Here is a 26572-nt window from a genome sequence, read left to right as displayed (position 1 = left end):
GGTAGAGGTTAGCAGGTAGATGGGGGTGCGGCTTGGGGTGGGAGGAAGGGATGGGTGAGAGGAAGAACCGGTTAGGGAGGCAGAGACAGGTTGGACTGGTTTTGGGACGCAGTGGGTTGGGGGGAAGAGCTGGGCTGGTTGTGTGGTGCAGTGGGGGGAGGGGATGAACTGGGCTGGTTTAGGGATGCAGTAGGGGAAGGGGAGATTTTGAAACTGGTGAAGTCCACATTGATACCATATGGCTGCAGGGTTCCCAGGCAGAATATGAGTTGCTGTTCCTGCAACCTTCGGGTGGCATCATTGTGGCAGTGCAGGAGGCCCATGATGGACATGTCATCTAGAGAAGGGGAGGGGGAGTGGAAATGGTTTGCGACTGGGAGGTGCAGTTGTTTGTTGCGAACTGAGCGGAGGTGTTCTGCAAAGCGGTCTCCAAGCCTCCGCTTGGTTACCCCAATGTAGAGGAAGCCACACCGGGTACAGTGGATGCAGTATACCACATTGGCAGATGTGCAGGTGAACCTCTGCTTAATGTGGAATGTCTTCTTGGGGCCTGGGATAGGGGTGAGGGAGGAGGTGTGGGGACAAGTGTAGCATTTCCTGCGGTTGCAGGGGAAGGTGCCGGGTGTGGTGGGGTTGGAGGGCAGTGTGGAGCGAACAAGGGAGTCACGGAGAGAGTGGTCTCTCCGGAAGGCAGACAGGGGTGGGGATGGAAAAATGTCTTGGGTGGTGGGGTCGGATTGTAAATGGTGAAAGTACCTACACAGGCCCCAAAACCCACCTCTTCCTCCGGTACATTGATGACTGTATCGGCGCCGCCTCTTGCTCCCCAGAGGAGCTCGAACAGTTCATCCACTTCACCAACACCTTCCACCCCAACCTTCAGTTCACCTGGGCCATCTCCAGCACATCCCTCACCTTCCTGGACCTCTCAGTCTCCATCTCAGGCAACCAGCTTGTAACTGATGTCCATTTCAAGCCCACCGACTCCCACAGCTACCTAGAATACACCTCCTCCCACCCACCCTTCTGCAAAAATTCCATTCTCTATTCTCAATTCCTCCGCCTCCGCCGCATCTGCTCCCACGATAAGACATTCCACTCCCGCACATCCCAGATGTCCAAGTTCTTCAAGGACCGCAACTTTCCCCCCACAGTGATCGAGAACGCCCTTGACCGCGTCTCCCGTATTTCCCGCAACACATCCCTCACACCTCACCCCCGCCACAACCGCCCCAAGAGGATCCCCCTCGTTCTCACACACCACCCTACCAACCTCCGGATACAACGCATCATCCTCCGACACTTTCGCCATCCACAATCCGACCCCACCACCCAAGACATTTTTCCATCCCCACCCCTGTCTGCTTTTTGGAGAGACCACTCTCTCCGTGACTCCCTTGTTCGCTCCACACTGCCCTCCAACCCCACCACACCCGGCACCTTCCCCTGCAACCGCAGGAAATGCTACACTTGCCCCCACACCTCCTCCCTCACCCCTATCCCAGGCCCCAAGAAGACATTCCACATTAAGCAGAGGTTCACCTGCACATCTGCCAATGTGGTATACTGCATCCACTGTACCCGGTGTGGTTTCCTCTACGTTGGGGAAACCAAGCGGAGGCTTGGAGACCGCTTTGCAGAACACCTCCGCTCAGTTCGCAACAAACAACTGCACCTCCCAGTCGCAAACCATTTCCACTCCCCCTCCCATTCTTTAGATGACATGTCCATCATGGGCCTCCTGCACTGCCACAATGATGCCACCCGAAGGTTGCAGGAACAGCAACTCATATTCCGCCTGGGAACCCTGCAGCCTAATGGTATCAATGTGGACTTCACCAGTTTCAAAATCTCCCCTTCCCCTACTGCGTCCCTAAACCAGCCCAGTTCATCCCCTCCCCCCACTGCACCACACAACCAGCCCAGCTCTTCCCCCCCACCCACTGCATCCCAAAACCAGTCCAACCTGTCTCTGCCTCCCTAACCGGTTCTTCCTCTCACCCATCCCTTCCTCCCACCCCAAGCCGCACCCCCATCTACCTACTAACCTCATCCCACCTCCTTGCCCTGTCCATCATCCCTGGACTGACCTATCCCCTCCCGACCTCCCCACCTATACTCTCTCCACCTATCTTCTTTTCTCTCCATCTTCGGTCCGCCTCCCCCTCTCTCCCTATTTATTCCAGAACCCTCACCCCATCCCCGTCTCTGATGAAGGGTCTCGGCCCGAAACGTCAGCTTTTGTGCTCCTGAGATGCTGCTTGGCCTGCTGTGTTCATTCAGCCTCATTTAAACTCTTGTTGTAAGGGAGTCCCAGTCAATACCGTGGAGGTTAAATTCACTGACTGTGACAACTCTGACTTATTACATCGTTTCAAAAGCTGCCTACATATTTGTTCCTCAGTGTGTCAGTGGCAACAGGGGAGCTGGCTATTAGTTTAATCTGATCAGAGTGATTGTGTCTATCTTACTTTTGAACACTCCCTCTATTGCCTCAGTGGGCACGCCCTCCAGAATGTCCTCTCCAGGTGCAGATGTAACATTTCCCATAGGTTAGGAGTGCACCTCCTTCTTTTATCTTCCCCTCTATCTTGTCTAAAGCAATGAAACCCTGGAACATTGAGCAGCCAGTCCTGTCTCTGTCTCAACCAAGCCCCTGTAATAGCCTCAACGTCAGAGTCCCATATACTGATCCAGGCTCTAAGCTCATCTGCCTTACCTATAATACTCTTTGCAGTGAAATAAACATATTTCAGCTTGTTTGTGCCATCATGTTCATGTACCTGTCTCTGACTGCCATGCTTTTCTGATTTATTGGCCCTAACATGTACCTGCCATCAATTCATCTACTTGCTGACCTGCTGCTCTGGTTCCCAGCTGCCTGCCAGTCTTTAAATCCTCCCAAGTAGCACGAGCAAACCTCCCTGTGAGGGTATTTGTTCCCGTTCAGTTTAGGTGCAAGCCATCCCTCTCACACAGGTCACCCCTTGCCGAAGAAGGTCGCAATTATCCATGAACCTGAAAGCCTGCCCCCAGTACCAGCTCCTTAACCACGCATTCATTTGTTGCAACCACTCGGAGATGTCCTTGACCTTGGTACCAGGGAAGCAACACACAGCCCTGGTGTCTCAAATGTGGCTACAGAAACTATGTCCCAACGAATGAGTCTCCAACCACAATCACTCACTTGGATTTGCCTCACCCTCTTCCACAGCAGGGCGGTTTGTACCACGGACCTGGCTGCTGCTGATTATATAACTGACCCAGTTAGGGTAAGGACATGGAATTTTTTTGACATGGTCATATTCGCTCTTGTTGGAGCTGATTGCTGCTGAGCACTTGTATGGTGCAAATGTAACTTATCCTTTATCAGGCCAAGCCTGATCGTTGTCCAAGTCTCACTGTATTTTCTCATCGTTGACTTCACTGTTGGAAAAGTCATGAATTCTGCTGGACACCTGGACAATATTCAATGAACGTTCATGTCTCCACTTTGGTTCAAATGAAGACATGACTTCAACCAGTGCAGGTATCCAGTGAATGCCACTGACTCAACTTCCTATTCCTCTGCTTCACACCACATTCAATCAGAAGTTGCCTTGGTGGAAATGACAGATTGCACTTTCCTTCCTTTTCAAGCTCAGGATCTCTGATCATATTTGTGGTAAATCCTGAATGAGGTTACGAGAAGTGTGGCATGACAAAAAGTAAACTGAGCCTCAGTGTGCAGCTGTTTGACAGCACTGTCATCCAGATGTTGCATCACTTTGCTGATGATTGAGAATACATTGAGGTCATAATTGGTCAGGACAATTTGTCTGCCGATTGCGTGATAGGTCATCTTTCTCTGAAATATGAGTATCGCGAGTGTTTAAAAATGTACTGGAAAACATTTACTGTTGGTGTGGTGACCTTGGGGCACATTGTTCCAATACAGTTTGTGGGATGCTGCCAGGTGCCATGGCATTTGCAGTATCCAGAGCATCCAGTCTTGTCATTGCGTGAAATAATTTGAATTGCGTGTTAGTTAAGATCTGTGATGCCTCCTCAGGATGAGGGCAAGAAGATCATCCAGACTGATGCTATGAATGGTTTCATCTGCTCCTACACCTTTTGTTCATAACATCTTGTAATAACTGCCATGTAGCCTGATGAGAAACTAAAGCTCATCTTGATTCATTTGCATTCGAAGGTGCCTATTTTTCCCAAACAAAAGGACCCATCACTGAGCGGGAAGTATGGAGAATGTTATAGACATCAGTGGTGAGATAATGCTGGATCTTGACCAGCAAAACCATTGTTGTGTTGGTGAAATGCAAACAAAAATCTATATGATGTAAACTTTATTCTCAGCTAATCCCTTTAACAAATGACAGATTCTGATGTTGGTTCCTGGAAAGCCTCCATTGTTGGAGGACGAGAAGCCGTATCCAATTGAAGCAGCACAGGCTTCTGCGATGACTGTGGAAACCACTGCTTATGCCTTGCTTCAAGCATTGTCAAGGAATGATATTGACTATGCAACACCGATTGCGAGGTGGCTAACGATGCAACAGAACTATGGTGGTGGATTTCACTCGACGCAGGTAAATGCTTGAGATCACAACAACAGGCATTCAGATATTTCCATGGATCATGTTACTAACTGGTGGTTGATGCTGTTTGCAATCAAACTGGACACTGCATTTTCATCTGCAGGTTTGGTGCATTGGCACAAATTCCAGTTCTTGAATGGTGTTAATCCTTGGTTAAATTCTTACATGCACTTTGTCTGTGCATCAGTTTTCCTTTTGGCCTTGTCCTTGAAAACTACCTGTTTCTGTAAACCTTCACTTACTTGTCACAGGATCATTGAGGGACAGCATAATAGAGTGCTATGGCAATGGAACAGACCCTTCAGAAAATTGTATGTGCCCTCACAAGATGCAAGTCCCTAACTATTGGAATCACATTTCCCAGCACTTGACCCAGAGCCTTGTATGCCTTGGCATCGCAAATGCCCAATCAAAGACTTGTTAAATGTTATCATGGTTTCTGCCTCTACCACCCACACAGTCAGTGCGTTCCACATTCTGACCACAGTTTCGGTGCAAAAACAAGGAAGTTTCCTCAGAGGTAGTCGGAGAATCTGAGAGAACAAGGTGCAGAACTGGATGAACACAGCGGGCCGAGCAGCATCAGAGAAGGAAGACAGCTGACGTTTCAGATTGAGACCCTTCTTGAAAACCGGGGGAGGAGAAGGGGATTCTGTAAAACATAGGGAGAAGTGGGGAGGCAGACAGAAGATGGATAAAGGAGAAGATAGGTGAACTGTCCCGTGCTGTCCCCTGCTCCAGAATCAGAGAATTCTACAGAATTGAACAGGCACTTCATTCCATTGTGTCTGTAACCACTGAAGCCACACTAAGTTGACATTCGGCTCATGTTCCAGCAATAGGCCAATTGCCTTGAATGTTATTTCATTTTAAGTGCTGTACCAACCCTTTTTCTTTAATGTGAAAAGATTATCCACCACCTCAACTAAAGTCCCAGACAATGAATTCCAAACACCCAGCACCTTCTGGGTGTCTTTTCTTTCCTGAAATTCCTTCTGAGCTTTTAACTTAAATGTACGTATCTCTTCCTCTACCACCACCGCCCCCCCGCCACCGACCCCATTATGAACCTTCTTTTTACCTCGCCTATACCCATATTAATCCAAACAATTTTTTCAGGACCTCCTTCAACCCTCTCTACTCGAAAGAAAACAATCCAACCTTATCCAGATAAAACAGTGATGCTCGAGACAATGGAAACTGCAGATGCTGGAGAATACAAAAGAAAACATAGTGTGGAGCTGGCTGAACACAACAGGCCAAGCAGCATCTCAGGAGCGCAAAAGCTGATGTTTCAGGCCTAAACCCTTAACCAGAGATCAGCAACAGTGATGCTGCCTGGCCTGCAGTGTTCCTCCAGCTCCACACTGTGTGATCTCAGACTCCAGCATTGGCAGTTCTTACTAACACAAACTTATCCAGACTCTCCCAAGAGTTAAAATGCTTCACCCCCTCAGAACATCTTGATGAATGTCCTCCACACATGCTCAAATGCAAACACCTCCTTCCTATAATGGAGAGACCAGAACTGCACTGAGCAGTTCAGCTGGGGCCTAACCAAAGTCCTGTACAGCTCTTGAGCCATATGCTTTCTGAACTGTCCTTTTAAGCTGCCATTCCACGTTCAGGAATCTGTGGCCGAGTACCCCAAGATCACACCATTCCTCTGACCTTCCTAGTGTCCTGGCATTTCTTCGAATGATTCCTTGCCTTGTTCGTTTGTCCAAATTGCATTACCTGACTGATCAGGGTTAACATTCCATCTACCACTGACCTGCCCATTTGACCAATCTGTAACTTTGGATTCAACTTGCTGTATTTTCCTGGACCCCATGAGCTTTACCTTCTTTGCCACGCTCCCATTTGGGACCCTGTCCAAGTCTTTGCTGAAATCTATTTTCACCACATCAACTCCCATCTGCACACTCCGTCACCTCTTTGAAAGGATCATCTCGGTTTGTGAGGCATGACCTCCGTCTGACAAAGCTGTGCTGACCGTCGCTGATCAAACCCTGCTTCTTTCAAAGGAAATTAAGCCTGCCGTTCAGAATTTTCTCCAATATTTTCCTATCTACTGATGTGATACTCACCGGTCTGTAATACTCTGCTTTATGTTTGTCACGCATTTTGATAAGTGGAACTATGTTACCTGTTCTCCAGTCCCTTGGTACTTGTGAAAGCTCTGTATGAGGGCGAGTGGAATTTTTTCTCTCATCTCCCTGGGCATCTTGGCATACACTTCATCCAAACCTGGGATTTGTCCAATTTTAAATTCACCAAAACACCTAACATCTCCCCAGTCTCTGTTAATTCTGCTCGGGAATTGTGTGCTCCTTCTCACATGTAAAAGCTGATGTGAAGTTCTCGTTTAACACCGGACAATTGCTCTCCAGTTCAAACCATTGATTTGCCTCTTCATCCCTAATGAGACTTGGTTTTCCCTGGGTTTTCTCTTTCCCTCTGAGACACTTGTAGAAGATTTTGAGATTCTCCCTAATCCTAATCTTGGTCACCAGCGTTCTGTTGCCCTGTATTTGTTCTCTGAATTGCTATGACGAGATGCCCCTGCACACTATACATCATGATCATGGTGGTTTCTCGCAGATATGGATGACACTCTGACACTCTCCCACTCTCAGGCTGAATTGATCGGCGGCTGTACAGACCGATGCAGCTACCGTAGGCTCTGTTGCACTCGGGGCAGAAGGCAGTCGTGGGAAGGGGTGAGGGAGGTTTGGTATGGCTGCATGGCTTCCACTGCTTCCAAAGGCAAGCCTCGAGGTGTTTGATGCCTTCCCAGGTGCTCTTCAGGCTTTGGACCGTCTTAGGCTGGCGATTCCCAGGTGTCTGCAGGAATGTTGCACTTCACCATTGAGGCCTTGAGTTTATCGGCGAGTGCTTCCTCTGCACATCTGGGTCTCGCCTGCTGTTTTGAAGCTCGGATGAGAACGTGGGGAGAGTCGTGTGTCAGTCATACAGATGAAGTGTCCAGCCCATTGTAGCTGATCGAGGATGGTCAGTGCCTCAGTGCTGGGGATGTTGGCCTGGTTGACGTTAGTGCGTCTACAGGGACTCTTGTTCCCTTGATGACTGTTATACACCTCTGTTTTCCTTTTTATGTGGTCAAAGAACAAAGAAAATTACAGCACAGGAACAGGCCCTTCGGCCCTCCAAGCCTGCGCCAGATCCTATTGAAAGTAGCGTGTTGATGCAATTGTGTAATGATTGTGTTTTGTTTGATCCCTAACATTGAAAGCAGTGTAAGAATGTCTTTGTGCAGCAGGCAAGGTGTCATGAGATTGAGCCTTCATAGACTTGCATGGTGTTGAAAATTTGCCATGATTTATGAAAACGGTGATAAATGTCCATGATCAACATTTCTGTTACACTGCAATGATGATCCCGTGGCATGTAAAATCAGAAAGATACGATAAAATGAGACTGGGTCATGCCCTCGTCTTGCGGACTTGGGTCAGCATGCAGAGGGAATGTTTGCCTTTCATGTATATGGAAGTACTGAAATATTTCCATGAATCTAAAAGTCACATTTCCCTCCATTGAAGGACACAATCATTGCCTTGGAAGCTTCATCACGATGCGACATTGCATTTCTGAAGAGGGAAGAAGAAATCAATATGCAAATTCAATTCCATGTTTTTGGAAGTCCCATTGAGAAAACGATTCATTTGCACCAGCATAATGCTCTGACTGAGAAAGAATTGAAGGTGAGTTTGTTGTTTAGAAGATCACAGCAATTTATGCATTAACGTCTTCATCAATAATGTTCCTTTGCTTTCAAACTGCATTTTCCACTCTGCAAGGTAATAACTGTTAGAACAAGCAAGAGTATTGGTAGATGGCCTATGGGGAATGCAATGTTACAAAACCCAATCCATTCAACAACATAGTGAAATGTGAGGCTGGATGAACACAGCAGGCCCAGCAGCATCTCAGGAGCACAAAAGCTGACGTTTCGGGCCTAGACCCTTCATCAGAGAGGGGGATGGGGTGAGGGTTCTGGAATAAACAGGGAGAGAGGGGGAGGCGGACCGAAGATGGAGAGAAAAGAAGATAGGTGGAGAGGAGAGTATAGGTGGGGAGGTAGGGAGGGGATAGGTCAGTCCAGGGAAGACGGACAGATCAAGGAGGTGGGATGAGGTTAGTAGGTAGGAGATGGAGGTGCGGCTTGGGGTGGGAGGAAGGGATGGGTGAGAGGATGAACAGGTTAGGGAGGCAGAGACAGGTTGGACTGATTTTAGGATGCAGTGGGTGGAGGGAAGAGCTGGGCTGGTTGTGTGGTGCAGTGGGGGGAGGGGACGAGCTGGGCTGGTTTAGGGATGCGGTGGGGGAAGGGGAGATTTTGAAGCTGGTGAAGTCCACATTGATGCCATTGGGCTGCAGGGTTCCCAAGTGAAATATGAGTTTATTATCACCATTCAACAACATATTTCAGATATGTCGACAAATTAAATATTCCAGCAGAGGGATAAAACAAGGAAGATGAGAGTGAGGAGGCAATAGTTTTGATGACAAAAGAACAGAAATTTACCTTTATCCATTCGAGCAAAAAAGCAGGCACACAAATAAATAATCATCTAACAATGCACGTGTGCAACGGAGGCTACAGGGGGACTAAGAATGCCGAATTGTTGTCATGCGTGTTGCTGAAAGGGTGATTGAAACAGAATCTGTGGTAAATTTGAAGAAATACAGATAATACATCTCAGGATGTTCGAGAAAGAACATTATGGACTGAGGCAAATTGTATTGCCCTTTTCAGGAGTTATTAGGTTCATAATGAATTGAAAGACTTTCTTCCGTGCTGAAAGCTTTAGTTTAGTTGCACCTGGATCACAATTTCTGTTCCTGGTAGTATTTAGCAAACTGTTAAAAGTGAATGTCACTGCACAGAATTCCAAACATGACTCCAATCAGTAGAGAAAATATCCAAGGGGTATGATGAGTTGTATCCTCTCATGTTGAACAGCGCAGCTACAGATACAATGGAGGCACTGATGATAATGTTCCAAGAATCCTTAGATTGTGGAAAATTCTCAGATGATTGAAAGATTGTGAACATAACACCATTATTCCAAAGATACTTGGACAAAATAGTAAGCCAGTATTGCCAATTTAGGTCAACCTGGGTAGATGTTCATGCCGGCAATGAAAGATGAAATAACAGGGTACTGAGTGTGCTATAACATCCTACAGAGTTAACATCCTTTCATAAAGGGGAAATAATACTTGACAAACTTGCTACAGTGCTTTGAGAAGGAAACAAACATTACTGATGAAGGACCACCAGTTGATGTCGTACATTGAGATTTCAAAAAAGCATTTGATAAGGTACAGCTCATAAGGTGTCTCAAAAGAAAAGAGCCCATGTGTTCAAGGGTAGTATGTTAGGATGGACAGAGGACTGCATCGTAAATGGAAGTAGAGTCGCAGCAGCAGGATGGTAACTTAGAAGTCATGTACGGCCACAGAGCGAATGCTGCGGAGGCCGTACGCCTCATGTTGACTGGGTTGATTTCAGAAATGGCGCAGGGGATTGCTATGCTTATGAATGTTGGGCAGGCTGGGACTACGTTCATTGGCGTTTATAAGATTGAAAAAAATCTTATTTTTTCGACATTTAAGATTCTTAAGAGGCTTGATGGTGTATATCCATAGAGATTACTCCCATTTGTGAAAGATTTTACGACCAGAGGCCACATTTTCAAATTGGTTGCCCATTATTTCAGGGAAGAATGACTTCTTTCAGGTTGTAGCAATTTATTGAACACTTTAGCCAAGAAGATTTTAGAGGTAATGCCATTAATTATATGCTAGGCTGTAACGGCCAGGTTAATTTTTAAATCAAGAAACAATGATAATGAGAAAAGGGTCTAGGCCTGAAACATCAGCTTTTGTGCTCCTGAGATGCTGCTGGGCCTGCTGTGTTCATCCAGCCTCACATTTTGTTATCTTGGATTCTCCAGCATCTGCAGTTCCCATTATCAGTGATAATGAGAAAAGGGTACTCTTTACAGTGGAAGATACTTCAAGGATCCCCTTATTACTACAGAATACAGGGAGGAATTAAGCCCGTCACTACCACACCATCAGTACCATGAGAGAAGTAGCAGTAGACAATCCGATGGAGTAAAAGCAGATTCGACTCTTTGCCGTGATGGTTTACTTTCTAAGATTCTCAACAATGAGCTTCAGAGTCGGTGTATGCATTGATTGTAATTTCCCAAACAGGTTTAGATTCTAGAGAAGCATCCGAGGGCTGGAAAAATGCTGATGTGACATCCCTATTTAAAAAGGAGAGAGGCAAAAAGAAGATAACTACAATCGAAACAGCCTAACATCTCTTGTTGGAAATATGTGGCAATCAACTATGAAGAAAATAATAGCAGGACATTTGGAAAATCAGAATCTAATCAGACAGAATCACCATACATAATGGGAACTGCAGATGCTGGAGAATCCAAGATCATAAAATGTGAGGCTGGATGAACATAACAGGCCAAGGAGCATCTCAGGAGCACAAAAGCTGACGTTTCGGGCCTAGACCCTTCATCAGAGAGGGGGATGGGGAGAGGGTTCTGAAATAAATAGGGAGAGAAGGGGAGGCGGACCGAAGATGGAGAGAAAAGAAGATAGGTGGAGAGAGTATAGGTGGGGAGGTAGGGAGGGGATAGGTCAGTCCAGGGAAGACGGACAGGTCAAGGAGGTGGGATGAGGTTAGTAGGTAGATGGGGGTGGGAGGAAGGGATGGGTGAGAGGAAGAACAGGTTAGGGAGGCAGAGACAGGTTGGACTGGTTTTGGGATGCAGTGGGTGGAGGGGAAGAGCTGGGCTGGTTGTGTGGTGCAGTGGGGGGAGGGGAAGAATTGGACTGGTTGAGGGATGCGGTGGGAGAGATTTTGAAACTGGTGAAGTCCACGTTGATACCATTATGCTGCAGGGTTCCCAGGCGGAATATGAGTTGCTGTTCCTGCAACCTTTGGGTGGCATCATTGTGGCAGTGCAGGAGGCCCATGATGGACATGTCATCTAAAGAATGGGAGGGGGAGTGGAAATGGTTTGCGACTGGGAGGTGCAGTTGTTTGTTGCGAACTAAGCGGAGGTGTTCTGCAAAGCGGTCCCCAAGCCTCCGCTTGGTTTCCCCACTGTGAAGGAAGCCACACCGGGTACAGTGGATGCAGTATACCACATTGGCAGATGTGCAGGTGAACCTCTGCTTAATGTGGAATGTCATCTTGGGGCCTGGGATAGGGGTGAGGGAGGTGGTGTGGGGGCAAGTGTAGCATTTCCTGCGGTTGCAGGGGAAGGTGGTGGGGTTGGAGGGCAGTGTGGAGCGAACAAGGGAGTCATGGAGAGAGTGGTCTCTCCGGAAAGCAGACAGGGGTGGGGATGGAAAAATGTCTTGGGTGGTGGGGTCGGATTGTAGATGGCGGAAGTGTCAGAGGATGATGCGTTGTATCCGGATGCTGGTGGGGTGGTGTGTGAGAACGAGGGGGATCCTCTTTGGTGTGACGGGGTGTGAGGGATGTGTTGCGGGAAATATGGGAGATGCGGTCAAGGGTGTTCTCGATCACTGTCGGGGGGAAGTTGCGGTCCTTGAAGAACTTGGACATCTGGGATGTGCGGGAGTGGAATGTCTTATCGTGGGAGCAGAAGCGGCGGAGGCGGAGGAATTGAGAATAGGGGATGAAATTTTTGCAGGATGGTGGGTGGGAGGAGGTGTATTCTAGGTAGCTGTGGGAGTCGGTGGGCTTGAAATGGACATCAGTTACAAGCTGGTTGCCTGAGATGGAGACTGAGAGGTCCAGGAAGGTGAGGGATGTGCTGGAGATGGCCCAGGTGAACTGAAGGTTGGGGTGGAAGGTGTTGGTGAAGTGGATGAACTGTTTGAGCTCCTCTGGGGAGCAAGAGGCGGCGCCGATACAGTCATCAATGTACCGGAGGAAGAGGTGGGGTTTGGGGCCTCCAGTGACAGTGCAGCACTCCCTTAATATTGTGAAAGATTTTACGACCAGAGGCCACATTTTCAAATTGGTTGCCTATTAATTTAGGGGAAGAATTACTTCTTTCAGGTTGTAGCAATCTGTTGAACACTTTAGCAGAGAAGGTTTTAGAGGTAATGCCATTAATTATATGCTCGTCTGAGATGGCCAGGTTAATTTTTAAATCAAGGAACAACGACAATGAGAAAAGGGTAGCCTTTACAGTGGAAGATACTTCAAGGATCCCCTTATTACTAAAGAATACAGGGAGGAATTAAACACATCACTACCACACCATCACTACCATGAGAGAAGTAGCAGTAGACAATCTAATGGAGTGAAAGCAGATTAGACTCTTTGCCGTGATGGTTTACTTTCTAAGATTCTAAACAATGAACTTCAGAGTCGGTGTATGCATTGACTGTAATTTCCCAAAAAGGTTCAGATTCTCGAAGCATCTGAGGGCTGGAAAAATTCTGATGTGACGTCCCTATTCAAAAAGGAGAGAGGCAACAAGAAGATAACTACAACCGAACCAACCGAACATCTATTGTTGGAAATATGTGGCAATCAACTATGAAGAAAATAATAGCAGGACATTTGGAAAATCATAATCTAATCAAACAGAATCACCATAGCCTGATGAAAGAGAAATTATGTCTGGCTAATTTGTTTGGGTTTTTGGAGGAAGTTTTGGGAGGAGAATTAATAGAGGAAAACCAGTAAATGTGTTGTGTTTGGACTTGGAGAAAGCATTGAGAATGTATTCAAAAGTAATAAGCTAAGAGCTGAGGTTTTGAAGGTAGTATATTGCTATGGATCAGTATGCTTTGCATGTTCTGGAAGAAGAGATGACATCTCGAGTGAAATGCACCAAGTGAATATATATTTTGGGGAACTTGGTGGCAACGCGGTAAGTCAGTGCAGAGGGTAAGAGGTGCCATTTGCTTGCTTTTTTTGCCTGATAGTTCGTAAGCATTTTTTTTTTGAGACAGGGTGAATTGAAGCCAGAATCAGGGACCGAGAGGGTGAACCAGGTTCATTGGTTGGTGATCGCTACTGGTTTAAGAATCTATTATCGGTAGCTTTCAGATTGAAAGTAAATCGGAGAACTATTTACAGGCTACAAACTAAAAGACCAGAATGTTTTCAAATCAAATTAAGATCGAAGTAATTGAAATGGAGATGCCAGGCCAGATGATGATTTGTACCTACATGACGGGGGAGTGGTCAGGCCCCAGACTCCAGCTTACGGTTGATGAACTGGAATCTCAGTTTTGACCAATCAACAAATCATGTGGGGCAGAGTTACCAGGGAATGCTGTGTTTCAGGAGGCAGTCACACACCTTAGATTAACTAGCTGAAACTCGGTCAGTGGCCAATGACAAAGAACAGGGCAGGTGGAAGGATCCAGGATGTCGTGCAGAAGGAACCTTGGTCTTTGATCTTATCTAACAGGTTTGAGATTCTTTCTTCCTGTGTGGATGAGAGTGCAGGGTATAGGGAAGTTGAGTAAACTGACTGTAGCACTGTGGTACAGGTGGGACATTCAGGAGGGGATAAAAAGTGAAATGTGGTTATAATCAGAGGTAGTATAGTTTGGGGAATGAACACTGTTCGTTGTGACCAGGATCGAGAGTCTCGAAAGTAGTGTTGCCTGCCTGGTGCCTAGGTTCAGGATATTCCATCTCGGCTGCAAAGGAACTTGAAGTGGGAGGAGTAGAAATCCAGCTATCGTGGTCCACACAGGTACCATTGATATGGAAGAAAGAGGAAAGAGGTTCTGCTGAGGGATTATGAGCACCGAGGTGCTGAGGTGAGAAAGCAGAACCAGAATGGTCATAATCCTGGATTATTATCTGAGCACTTTGGCACGGTGTGAACATAATTATAGATGTACATTGTTCAAATGGTGGCATGGCAGAAATGTGTTTGAATTCATGGGACATTGGCATCGGTATGGGGAAGGAGGGAGTCGTTCTGGTGTTATAGGCTCGACGAGAATCATATTGGGACAAGTATCCTCGCAAAATACAGAGCTAGGTCTGGGGCTAGGGCGTTAAAATAAAAAGTGTGGAGTGGGTGAGCTCAGTTGCATGGAAAATTGTGGAAAAAGTTAGAAGTTGGTAAGTGCTCAGCAAAGTTTCCAGAGCAAGTAATAGGACAAAAAGTATGGAAATGGTCAGGAGTCTCACTTCAGCTGCAGCAGATAAGAAGGGTGGCTGTAAATGCCAGACTGAAGATCTTGTATTGAATTGCAGGGAGTGTATGAAACAAAGTGAATGAGTTTGTGGTGCAGATTGAAATTGACAGATACATCACTCTGGGTATCACAGAGAGGTGGTTGTTAGGGGATAAGTGTTGGGAACGAAATACCCAATGATTCATGTCCGATAGAAAGAACAGGCAAATGGACAAAGATAACAAAGTGTGGAGCTGTATGAGCACAGTAGGCCAAGCAGCATCTCAGGAGCGTAAAAGCTGACGTTTTGTGCCGAGACCCTTCTACTTCTGTGTGTTCATCCTGCTGTGTTCATCCAGATCCACACTTTGTTATCTTGGATTCTGAAGCATCTGCAGTTCCCATTATCTCCGATACAAATGGACAGAGATGCCAGGGTTGGCTTGTCAGTCAGAAATGAGGTCGCGCTGAAGGAACCACAGCTCTTGTGCTTGTTTATTAATGACTTGGAGGAAAGAGGTGCATGTGCTGTGGCTAAATTTGTGGATGACTGAAAAAATATTTAGAAAGACAAGGCATGGCACAGAAACAGAGATTTACCAGGATGTTACTTGGATCGGAATGTATTAGCTGTAAGGAGGGTTTGGTGGAAATGCTGTGTCATGATAAATGTAATGAGATCAACCATGATCTCACCGAATGATGGAGGAATATTCAATGGGCCAAATGGCTTTTTTTGTGAGCCTTCTTGTTTGACAATGCATTCATGAAGGTGTTTTTTTTTCACTCTTGGATAAGATGTGAAAATGAAATGTATACGAGATAATGGGAACTGCAGATGCTGAAGAATCCCAGACAACAAAATGTGAGGCTGGATGAACACAGCAGGCCAAGCAGCATCTCAGGAGGACAAAAGTGCTCCTGAGATGCTGCTTGGCCTGCTGTGTTCATCCAGCCTCACATTTTGTTGTCATGAAATGTATACACTTCCTTTTCATCTGGGAATAAATAATTGTTCTGAACGATTTCCATTGACTAATAGCAATCTGACAAGCTTCGCAATGTAAAGAGATTTTTAGCTTCTTTTTAATTGTAAAGGTATTCTTTGGAATTAATTTGGCATATATTATTTGCATCTCAGGAAGTATGTTCATCACTGCACCTCAAAAAGTGCTCTGTTGTATGACAACAGCTTTTGAAAGATCACTTCAATGGTTGTGATTTTGAGTTGCCATAACACACATTAAATTACACTGTTGGCCAATCTGTCCATGATTATTTCATTATGTTATGCTTCAAACAGACAAGGAAATATTGGTGATGCAATGAAGTGTTTGACTCTCAAATATAATTGCTGTTATAGTTTCCACTTGGAAGAAAGATTCACATCAAATTGACTGGTCAAGGAAATGGGACACTGACTGTGAGTACTTTGAATGTTCGAGTTATTCCTAAAATGAAAGTTATGACCTTGATGATTTCTCTTTCATGCAGATATGAAGAGACTCTTTTAAAATATCCTCTAGGTTAGTGGTTCAGGCATAAAAGTGCAATATGTATATTTATGTATATACATGTATATGCGTCATCTGAAAAGATAATAAGGAAAATATTCTGCCTGGAAGTCAGTGGTGAGTGGAGTTCCACAGGGCTCTGTCCTTGGGCCTCTACTGTTTGTAATTTTTATTAATGACTTGGACGAGGGGATTGAAGGATGGGTCAGCAAGTTTGCAGACGACACAAAGGTCGGAGGTGTCGTTGACAGTGTAGAGGGCTGTTGTAGGCTGCAGCGGGACATTGACAGGATGCAGAGATGGGCTGAGAGGTGGCAGATGGAGTTCAACCTGGATAAATGCGAGGTGATGCATTTTGGAAGGTCGAATTTGAAAGCTGAGTACAGGATTAAGGATAGGATTCTTGGCAGCGTCGAGGAACAGAGGGATCTTGGTGTGCAGATACATAGATCCCTTAAAATGGCCACCCAAGTGGACAGGGTTGTTAAGAAAGCATATGGTGTTTTGGCTTTCATTAACAGGGGGATTGAGTTTAAGAGTCGTGAGATCTTGTTGCAGCTCTATAAAACTTTGGTTAGACCGCACTTGGAATACTGCGTCCAGTTCTGGGCGCCCTATTATAGGAAAGATGTGGATGCTTTGGAGAGGGTTCAGAGGAGGTTTACCAGGATGCTGCCTGGACTGGAGGGCTTATCTTATGAAGAGAGGTTGACTGAGCTCGGTCTCTTTTCATTGGAGAAAAGGAGGAGGAGAGGGGACCTAATTGAGGTATACAAGATAATGAGAGGCATAGATAGAGTTGATAGCCAGAGACTATTTCCCAGGGCAGAAATGGCTAGCACGAGGGGTCATAGTTTTAAGCTGTTTGGAGGAAAGTATAGAGGGGATGTCAGAGGCAGGTTCTTTACGCAGAGAGTTGTGGGAGCATGGAATGCATTGCCAGCAGCAGTTGTGGAAGCAAGGTCATTGGGGTCATTTAAGAGACTGCTGGACATGTATATGGTCACAGAAATTTGAGGGTGCATACATGAGGATCAATGGTCGGCACAACATTGTGGGCTGAAGGGCCTGTTCTGTGCTGTACTGTTCTATGTTCTATGTTCTATAAATCACTTGTGACAAGGTGAGAATGAGTTATCCAGATAGTAAGACCTGCCAATGTTGGTGTCTGAGATAACACATTGTGGAGCTGGAGTTACACAGCAGGGCAGGCAGCATCAGAGGCTCAAGAAAGTTGAGGTTTTGGGTCAGGACCCTTCCTGAGAAATGGAGGGTGGAAGGGAGCTCAGAAACAAATCGCGTGGAGGGGGAGGAGGTGCTGGAGAAGGTAGGTGGGATGGTAATAAGTGAGTACTATCCAGATTGGAACAGATTTTCCCCAGGGGGTATTGAGTACGAATTCCAAATCACTCTCAAAATCTTAGTGACTGTTAACATTGATGTTTTTTGTCTGTGTGTTTCAGTAATTGCATGACAGTTGAATGGTTCGTTGAGAGTGAGGAACCTATGGACTCTCACACACCAAGATGGAATTTAGTTCGAAGAGTGACTTCAAAATAGTTGCTTGCTTTTAAAATTTTGACCGTTTTTGCTGTCCAGTTGAATGAATTTAGCTTCATACTGCTTCAATAGGAATTAGTGTTTAATAGGAACATATTTGTGAAACTTACAGTTCCGTAAGTTTTAGCATAAACTGGTGCAGCCTTTCGGTGCTTGCAAAAAGGCTCACCTCTCCATTAATACCGAAGGAAAATTGGAGTTTAAAAGTAAGTTCACCCGCTGTCAGGGAATGAAATGTTAATGTTGACTCGAATATAATTTTTAACAAAGTAATATCTTTGTGTAACACTGAACTCAAATTAAAATTTGGATATGCTAGTTTTACAGATGGTTGGATATTGAATTCATTTTAAATGAGGGTGAAGATCACTTTAAATCCAGCATATTTGTGAAGAAAAGAAATAGCATGTCAAATAAAATTAACTGCATGACTCTTCATAGCCCTATATGTAGAATTTCATTCTGAACTATGAGACAGTTGTGACCCCATACTCCCTCAGTGCTCATGGCAAGAGTAAGACTCCTGTGCACTGCATGGAATGGCGGCAACATCAGATTCATTGATGCTTGAGAATAAAAAGAATATGACGATAAGATTTAAAATCAAAATCTCATTGAACACTTCAAGGAATGTATTATAGGAAGAGGGGGAAAGCATGTATGAGTAATAGAAGGTGGTGGCGCAGATCACATAGACCTGTGTGCTAAAACTTATCACAAATTTCACATTGAATGGAACAGTTTAAACAGGCTGGAGGAAGCAGACATGCCAGCCCAAACTTTTTGAATTTGAGCATTCTGTTCGTAAACATCAGCAAAATTGTGGGAAACATGTTTATTCTTTCTCTTTTATTGCACAGAACCGTACGATTAGACTGTTTTGATGAGGAATTTAAAGATTATGTGTCCCATCCGTTTGACTCACCGTTTGGTACCATAGGTTGGTACGATCTTCGTTCGAGAAAGAAAAGGGATGTTCCAGAGACAGAAAACCGTCAAACCATTTACTACAAAGTCCGTTTCTGGTTAGTATTAATTAATGCAGTTAACATTTTTAGCTCGACATGATTGCACAATGGAGTCAATAAGAAAATTCCATCTGATATTCCACATAAATTTTAAGTGGATATCAAAGCAGCTCATTTCTTTTTCACGCTGTATGCTGCTTTTAAGAATGGTTGTCTTATTGTCGAAATGTTTAGCTTTGACTCCATGGCTTCTTCCATTAGCTCACATTGAAACACATGTTTCTTCAGCCAAAAATCCACATTTACCCGGTGTAGCTTGACTAACCTTCCCCTGTGGTCGTTCCCCTGAAATCCCCTGCGGTCGCTCCCCTGAAAAACAACTATACCATTTTGGATACTGTTCCGGGGGACGAGTTAGCAGGGGTATGCAGTAGGGTGCAGGTCTCTGGCACAGAGTCTGTCCCTCTTGCACAGAAGGGAAGCGGGGATAGGAAGAGAGTGATAGTCATTGGGGACTCAGTAGTAAGAGGGAATGATAGAAGATTTGCCGGGAATGAAAGAGACTCACGATTGGTGTGTTGCCTACCAGGTGCCAGGGTCTGTGATGTCTCGGATCATCTCTTTCGGGTCCTGAAGGGAGAGGGTGACCAGCCCCAAGTCGTGATCCACATAGGCACCAACAACATATGTAGAAAGAGGGATAGGGATGTCAGGCAGGATTTGAGGGAGCTAGGGTGGAAGCCGAGAGCTAGAACAAACAGAGTGGTCATCTCTGGTTTGTCACCCGTACCACGTGATAGCGAGGCAAAGAACAGGGAGAGATTTCAGCTGAAGACGTGGCTGCAGGGATGGTGCAGGTGGGAGGGCTTCAGGTACATGGACAATTGGGGCTCATTCTGGGGAAGGTGGTACCTGTACAAACAGGACGGTCTCCACTTGAATGAGAGGGGCATGAATATCCTGGGTGGGAAATTGGCTAGTGCCATTCGGTTGGATTTAAACGAGCTCGGAAGGGGGATGGGAAACTGAGGTGTCGTCCTAGTACACAGGAGGATGAGCGTAGGGAGGACATGGTCAGGACCTCACTGTCACAGAAGTGTGCTGGCAGACAGCAAGCTGGATTGAAGTGTGACGACTTTAATGCCGGGAGTATCCGGAATAATGTAGGTGAGCTTGCAGCTTGGATAGGTACCTGGGACTTCGATGTTGTGGCCATTTCGGAGGCATGGATAGAGCAGGGTCAGGAATGGATGTCGCAGGTTCTCGGGTTTAGATCTTTCATTAAGGTCTGGGAAGGTGGCAAAAGAGGGGGAGGTGTGGCTTTGTTGGTCAAGGACAGTATAATGGCGGCTGAAAGAACCTTTGAGGACTCGTCTACTGCGGTGGTATGGGCTGAGGTTGCCAAGGAAGGTTTGTCGACTGAGTCAGTGTGGGTGGAAGTTCGGAACAGCAAGGCAGCAGTCACCTCACTGGGGGTTTTCTCCAGACCCCAAATAGCAGTTGAGAGATCGAAGAACTCATTGGCCGGCAGATTGTTGAAAAGTGCAAATGTATCAGGGTTGTTGTTATGGGTGACTTCAACTTTCCCAATATAGATCGAAACCTCCTGAGTGCAGATGGTTTGGATGGAGCCGTTTTTGTCAGGTGTGTTCAGGAGGGTTTCCTGACTCAGTATGTGGACAGGCCGACGAGGGGGAGGAGGCCATTTTGGATTTGGTGCTCGGCGATGAGCCAGGACAGGTGTCAGATCTCGTGGTGGGAGAACACTTTGGCGACAGTGACCGCAAGAGCCTCCCGTTTACCATAGCCATGGAAAGGGAAAGGAGCAGTTACCAGGGGAAGATATTTCACTGGGGTCAAGGAAACTATGCTGCTATCAGACAGGAGTTGGGAAGTACAGATTGGAAGCAATTGTTCCACAGAAAGGGCGTAGCAGACATGTGGAGGCTGTTCAAGGAGCAGTTGTTGCGAGTGATGTATAAATTTGTTCCTCTGAGACAGATAAGAAGGGGTAAGATTCAGGAGCCTTGGATGACGGGTACAGAGGTGCTTCTTGTCAAAAAGAAAAGGCAGCGTACGTAAGGTGGAGGAAGTGAGGGTCTGGCACAGCTTTAGAGTATTACAGGCCTGCTCGGAAGGAGCTCAAAAGATATTGCCTGTACAATTGTTACCTGTTACAACCTTTGCGTCCACGCTTGCTCATTCAATGGTGTCAAGATGCCAGCAGTGCATGTACCTTCTCCATCCCCTAAAGCCGTCAGCTCACACAAGACATAGTCCTTACTTAAAATCTTCTGATCAACCAAAGTTCATTGTAATGGACATTTTAGTTATCTGTCATGAAACGAAAACTGATTCTGACTGGCATGACCTGCAGTGCAAATGAATATAATCTGCGAAACGAGATTTCTTATGGGCTTGCAGCCGCTACAAATAATTGCTTTTCAAAGACGTTGCATACATACATTTTTTTCTCCTATCACCTTAGATTATTTTTTTGTTTATGCATGTTGTGTGGGCTTCCAGTCAGGCCCATAAACACAGGTTTATGCAGTCACTGTTACAACACGGTATTGAAGGAGAATTTGTGATCTTTGGAGTTTCATTCCAGTGTCTGAAGGAGTGCACCATCAAGCCACTTCAGAGCACTACTGGCGACGAATTGTTGCAAGTTTTCAAGTGTTACCGATCGTCACATAAAATATGGCCTTTTTGTTGTTGCACTATTCATCTTAACTGCACCATATCTAGTATTTAGGCTTGGAAACTATTTCAAGTTTTTTGATTTACTTGTTCAAAATCATTTATGATTGTTGTCATGATATCTACAATATGTTATTTTGATTGGACATAGAGGATTGGATCTGTCTTAATGGAAATAATGTATGCGCTTATAAAACCCCTTCTGGGCAAGGTAGTTGCTCAGTGGTTAGAGCTGCTCATGCACTGGGGAGCCAATTGAGATTCCAGTCTTGGGTAACGATCTGTGTGGAATTGACACGTCCTCCCCGCGTCTGCGAGGGGCTTCTGCCAGGTGCTGCAGTTTCCTCCCATTGTTCAAAGATGTGCAGGTCCTTATATGTGATTTGTGAAGCATTTCTTAAATGTTTCAATCCTGCCAGCATCCAGTGCCTTGGACAAAATAACTGGAGATGAATAAAAGATACTGTGCCTTTTGACACCATTTCCTGCTGGATTTTCATCAATCCTGCTTTATATCAGTGACAACTTCCATGACCTTTTTTGATGCTATGTCTGAATTGACAGTCTAGTTCCAAATATTTGTTGTGCAGTATTTCAAGGTCTCTGTTACAGCATACCCATGAATGTCCACTTCAAAAGATACTTCCATATCATAGAATCCCTACGGTGTGGAAACAAGCCCCTTTTGACCCAAGAAGTCCACGGCCACGCTCCAAAGAGCATCTCACCCTGACTCATCCCCCGACCCTTTCCTCAGTAACCCTACATTTCCCATGACTAACACACCTAATCTACACATCCCTAAACACAATGGGCAAGTTTGGCATGGCCCATACACCGAGCCTGCACATCTGTGGACTGTGGGAGGAAACCAGAGCACCCAGCAGGAACCCATGCAGGCATGGGCAGAATGTACAAACTCCGCACAGAAAATCGTCCAACGGTGGGATCGAACCTGGGTCCCTGGCGCTGTGAGTCAGCAGTGCTAACCACTGAGCCACCGTGCTGCCCTTGGAGTTAGACAGAGCTTGCTTGTTCCTGGGTGGCCTCAAACTGCCAACCTCCACTTAGTGGCAAAAGTGCTGACCAACTGCACTCATCTTCATTGGTTTTTGCTTTGTATCATTGAATTCAATCCTTCAAACTCTATGATAAATATTTAAATTTCCATTGATATGTGAGGGTTGTTTTTAGTACGCAGTATTGGTTTATTATGTTTCATTGGTACATAATGAATATTTTATGTACATGCAAATGGGCAAGTTGGTAATGATGCAGTCCACAGACCTGGAGGATCATAACACTGTCCTTCACTCGCCCACGATGCCCTCTGCAAATTGGTAGAAAACAAAAATTTCGATAAAATTCATCTCTCCTCCCGTCAGTCGATCAAAATTAATTCAGGATTTTGGACAGGCCAATAACCGTAAGATTGCACGAGCCGAAACAAAACGACTGGCTCATATTAGTTCAGTAAAGTGAAAGGGCAACAATAGAGGTAGTAGGAACTGCAGATGCTGGAGAATCTGAGATAAGAAGGTGTAAAGCTGGATGAACACAGCAGGCCAAGCAGTATCATTCGGCTCTACACCTTGTTATCTCAGATTCTCCAGCGCCAATTTTCTGAAGTAGGGTCTCGTTCCGAAACATCAGCTTTCTTGCTTCTCTGATGCTCCTTGACCTGCTGTGTTCATCCAGCTCTCCACCTTGGGCAACAATAGAGTATGCTTTAAGTCACTAGATATGTTACGTGGGTTTGTCTTCCTTAGGGTGGAGTTAGTGGAACTGAAAAAGATGTCTCCCTCACAGCGTTTGTGACACAAGAATTGCATCGTTCCTTGGCGGCCTTTCAACAGAAGAATATTCAGAGATTTCCCGAGTGGTAAGAATGTAACTTCTTTTACTTCTCTTTATCTCACTTTTTCCAAAATTGGAAAATAGATTTTAGAATTAACATCGAGCTGATGAAGTGTGAAAAGAAGAATAATTCCAAGCAGTGGTGGGTTTTGGTCAGTGAGGTGGGAGGAGTGGATAGGTGGGAGAGAAGGCGGACAGGTCATGGAGGCGGGGATGAGGGGAGGAACTAGTCTTGGGATGAGGCTGGCGGGTGGGGAGATTTTTAGGGTGGCCAAGTCCACATTGAGGCTATTGAGTTGGAAGCTCCCGAGGCGGAATATGAGGTGCTGCTCCTCCAGTTTCTGGGTGGTTTGGTTGTGACACTGGAAGAGGCCCAGGATGGACATGTCATTCAGGGAGTGGGAGGGGGAGTTGAAGTGATGCAATGATTTGGATATGAAAATAGAAGGTGTGGTTAGTAAGTTTCCCAATGATTGAAGGTGTAGGAGCCAGCCAAGAAGGTCACCTGGGACATTGACAAGGGCCAATAAACTGAGGAATGGCAGATGGTGTTGAGGTTAGCTAAATGTGAGGTGCTACATTTTGGAAAGGCAAATCAGGGCAGCACGTTTACACTGAAGGTTGTGGGGAGTGTTGCTTAATAAAGAGACGCTGGAGTGCAGTTTCGTAGTTCCATCAAAGTACAGCCACCGGTAGAAAGGATATGAAGGAGACATTTGGTGTGCTCGCCTTTATCGGTCAGTGCATTGAGTATAGGAGTTGGGAGATCACTTAGCAGCCATGTAGGAATTTGGTTCGGCTGCGTTTGGAATACTGCAATCGATTTTGGTCTCCTTGCGAGAGGAAGGATGTCGGCGCAACATTGAGGGCCGAAGGGCCTGTTCTGCGCTGTATTGTTGTATGTTGTAAACTTGAAAGGGTTCAGAGAAGCTCTACAAGGATGTTACCAGCATCGGAGGTTGGAGGTATACCGTGGGATTGAACAGGCAGCTATTTCTTTGAACTTTGGAGTTCAGGGCTGACCAGATAGAAGTTTATACAATTACGAGGGACGTGGATAGAGCGAACAGCCAAGATCTTTTCCCCGGATTGCTGGAAGCCAAAACTGGAGGGAATAGGTTAAAAATGAGAGAGGGAAGATTTAAAATGGACCGGATTTTTTTCATCGTGGTGCATGTATGGAGTGAGCTGCCAGAGGAAGTGGTGGAGGCTTGTACGTTTAAAAGGCATGTGGATGGGTATATGAATAGGATGGGTTTAGAGGAATATGGGCCAAATGCTGGCAAATGGGACTAAATTAATTTAGGATATCTGGTCAACATGGACAAATTGGGCCAAAGGATCTGTTTCCCGACTGTACATCTCTCTGATCCTATGTGTCTTTTTTTCTTAACCACGTGGCCCATAGTTAGAAAAACTTGAATCAGGATTTGGGAATGTGACAATTCTAATTGGATCTGTTTGATGAAATTAACTCTGTAGGGAATGGTGGTTGAATTATGATTTGTCAAATTTGAGTTTATTGCAGCATCTTATAGAATAGAGGAGACACATGTAATCAAAATTGAAAATCAAAACTTGGTAAAATTTTGCATTGGAAATACATGACCAGCCATTGGAGGAGATTCATGACCATTGCATTCAAGTGAGAACAACAAATGTGATTCAGTGACTCAGTGAAACGGGATGCAGTGACTGTGTGAACTGGGATGCAGTGACTGAGGGTAATGGGATGCAGTGACTTATGCAAATGGGATGCAGTGATTTATGCAAATGGGATGCAGTGACTAATGCAAATGGGATGCAGTGACTGACGGCAATGGGATGCAGTGACTGACGGTAATGGGATGCAGTGACTCAGGGAAATGGGATGCAGTGTCTGAGTGAAATGGGATGCAGTGACTGAGGAAAGGAGATGAACTGACTGTGGAAAAAGGGGTGCTGTGACTGAGGGAAATGGGATGCAGTGTCTGATGGAAATGGGATCCAGTGACTGAGTGCAATGGGATGCAGTGAGTGAGTGAAATGCGCTGCCCTTACTGAGTGAAATGGGATGCAGGCACGGAGGAAAGGAGATGCGGAGACTGTGGGAAATAGCATGCTGTGTCTGAGGGGAATGGGATGCAGTGACTGTGGGGAATGGGATGCAGTGACTGAGATAAATGGGATGCAGTGACTGATGGAAATGGGATGCAGTGATTGAGTGAAATGCGATGCAGTGACTGAGTGAAATGCGATGCAGTGACTGAGTGAAATGCGATGCAGTGACTGAGTGAAATGCGATGCAGTGACTGTTGGAAATGGGATGCAGTGATTGAGTGAAATGGGATGCAGTGACTGAGTGAAATGGGATGCAGTGACTGAGTGAAATGCGAAGCAGTGACGGCGTTAAATGGGATGCAGTGACGGCGTTAAATGGGATGCAGTGACTGCGTGAAATGGGATGCAGTGACTGAGTGAAATGGGATGCAGTGAATGATGGACGTGGGATGCATTGACTGAGGAACATGGGATGCAGTGACTGCGTGAAATGGCATGCAGTGACTGCGTGAAATGGGATGCAGTGACTGAGTGAAATGGGATGCAGTGACTGAGGGAAATGGGATGCAGTGACTGAGGGAAATGGGATGCAGTGACTGAGGGACGTGGGATGCAGTGACTGAGGGACATGGGATGCATCGACTGAGTGAACTGCGATGCAGAGACTGAGGGAAAGGAGATGCTTTGACTGTGGGAAATGGGATGCAGTGAGTGTGGGAAATTGAATGCAGCGTCTGTGAGATACGGGAAACAGTGACTGTTGGAAATGGGATGCAGTGACTGTGGTGAAGGAGATGCAATGATTGAGTGAAATGGGATGCAGTGATTGAGTGAAATGGGAAGCACTGACTTTGTGAAATGGGATGCACTGACTGAGTTAAATGTGATGCAGAGGCTGAATGAAATGGGATGCAGTGACTGTTTGAAATGGGATGCAGTGACTGAGTGAAATGTGATTCAGTCACTGAGTGAAATGGGATGCAGTCAGTGAGTGAAATGGGATGCAGTGGCTGAGGGAAATGGGATGCAGTGGCTGAGGGAAATGGGATGCAATGGCTGAGGGAAATGGGATGCAGTGGCTGAGGGAAATGGGATGCAATGGCTGAGGGAAATGGGATGCAGTGACTGAGTGAAATGGGATGCAGTGACTGAG

The 26572-nt window shown here is 45.8% G+C and overlaps 1 long non-coding RNA gene across 3 annotated transcripts in view; it reads left to right on the top strand.

Moving 5' to 3' along the window:
- LOC132207869 (uncharacterized) overlaps nt 1-26572 on the top strand; it is a 294272-nt gene that overhangs the window by 87725 nt on the left and 179975 nt on the right. For all 3 annotated transcript variants that reach the window (XR_009443936.1, XR_009443934.1, XR_009443933.1), the window contains exons 4-7: nt 8159-8320; nt 16141-16200; nt 18712-18876; nt 23292-23404. This is a non-coding gene — a long non-coding RNA (uncharacterized LOC132207869). The remainder of the gene's footprint in view (nt 1-8158; nt 8321-16140; nt 16201-18711; nt 18877-23291; nt 23405-26572) is intronic.

This window comes from Stegostoma tigrinum, unplaced genomic scaffold (genome assembly GCF_030684315.1).
Source record: "Stegostoma tigrinum isolate sSteTig4 unplaced genomic scaffold, sSteTig4.hap1 scaffold_190, whole genome shotgun sequence".
NCBI classification, from domain to species: domain Eukaryota; kingdom Metazoa; phylum Chordata; class Chondrichthyes; order Orectolobiformes; family Stegostomatidae; genus Stegostoma; species Stegostoma tigrinum.
This window is presented reverse-complemented; position numbering and strand designations above follow the sequence as displayed.